This window comes from Penaeus vannamei, chromosome 23 (assembly GCF_042767895.1).
Source record: "Penaeus vannamei isolate JL-2024 chromosome 23, ASM4276789v1, whole genome shotgun sequence".
Lineage (NCBI taxonomy): Eukaryota > Metazoa > Arthropoda > Malacostraca > Decapoda > Penaeidae > Penaeus > Penaeus vannamei.
The window spans coordinates 28864885-28866782 of NC_091571.1; positions in this window are offsets into that span (position 1 = coordinate 28864885).

Here is a 1898-nt window from a genome sequence, read left to right on the forward strand (position 1 = left end):
TGGAAACATTTTTAAAATTATTCTTCTGAGATCATCAAGAAATTTTTTAACAGAAAATTTCTGCTGCGTCAACATATGAGGTGGCATATTCAAAATATAGTGATTCATCAAAGCTCTCACAGCATTATGATAAAGTATTGTGGTTAAAAGAGTGAAAATGAATAAACAATTAGGACAAAATGTGGTAAATGTTAAAAGTTGTAGATTGCTGCAGGTTAGTGTGGTAGTGAAAGGGTAAAGAGGGAAGAGCAAATGCTGTTCATGAATGACATGTCTCACACTTTAGGATGTGGTTAGAAGGGGATGTAGAAGAGAAGGAAAGACCTTGCAAAATTAGTTGTGGCGAGGGCAACTAATTATAATAATAATAAGGGTGATTCTGACATTGGGCCTGTTTCCTTAATTTTACACACAGTTCTCATTTATAACCAAAAGTTGGATAATTCTTGAATAGACCAACTGCATTGCCAAAGTGAAAGGTGTTTTGAAACAGATTTTAATTTGTGTACTTCTGCTGATCAAAAATGCTTGGTAATTACAGAAAGGTGATGCACAAAAGGCAACCCCTACTTGGCCTAGTGTGATTCTGATATTGTTAAGTGACATTGCCTATTAATCATTCAGAAATGGAGCAGATATAACTTGACTGGAATTTAATTTGTTTTGTTAAATGAAAAGATGCTAGACTGATGTGCTGTAGTTCATGTTGAGTACATTATCGTAGATGATAGCACTTATCATTTCTCTTGAGAGTTTTCACAAGATAAACCTTCTGATAAAATTGCTACTATAATTTTGGAGGGTTATTTGTATAGAAAAGCAGAGAAGAAAGGTTATTTTAAATTCTTAGACTTTGGAAAGAATATCCAATGTAAGTGAAGTTTGGCTTTGGTATCAAACTCAAACTACTAGTCTTCTAGATTTTGTGCTATATACTTTTCCTTAACCATATGTTGGCCAGAATGACAAATTCATAGTACAAGTTTGAACTAGTTTTCAATGGGGTGGAGTAGAATTAGTACCCTCTGCGTTAGGTGTGATGAATTCATCAAATATCCCTGTATCACAGGAGAGCAACTTGCAGCTGATTACTTGAGTCTGAGGGTAGCCATGTCCAATCAACTTTTGGCCTTAATGTGTGAATCTTGGAATTTCTATCCTAATTTTTTGCAGTTTTATGATCGTGACAAATTTGTCACTTTTACCAGTGATGAAATATTATTTTGTGTGAACAAAGGAAGTATATATGGTCCATAAAGGGGTAATATTAACTTTGTTACCTAAAACTATTGTCTTGAGTTCAAGCAAGAATTTAGGATTTTTGTGTTTAGACTGGCTGTTAATGAAGCTGCGGTAGCTCAAGATGAAAACAGACTTGAAAAGGCCAAAAATGTCTTTATGCATTTAACCCATTGGTCCCTGTTAAGTGTAGTTACACAGATGGCTTTACAATTATTCAGTCACCAAGTAGTCAATCTGTAGATACCAATGACTTACCTGGTTTCCCTATTTTTTTCAAATGCTATTATTCAAATGCTGCTATTATTGTTACTGACAATTTGATAGTTGTTATTAACCCAGTGTTGCTGGGAAAATGTAATGTTTACCATACCCTTTTTAGTGATCAATGCTGTCATTATTATTATTATAGACATCATAATTGTTACACAGTTATTAGTATTAGCAATGTAGGTTGAAAGAGAATTTTTCAAAAAATCAAGGAAAACGGTGAGCAGGTGAGATGGGTAGTATTGGTAATTGACTTCTTGGTGACTGAACACTTGTAGAGCTACCTATGTATAAAAAACTGTACATAAATTAAACTCATATTGGCCATGGCATGTATGTCCACATCATCCCCACCAGGAGTGGGTATAAATACTATTAATAATAAAAAA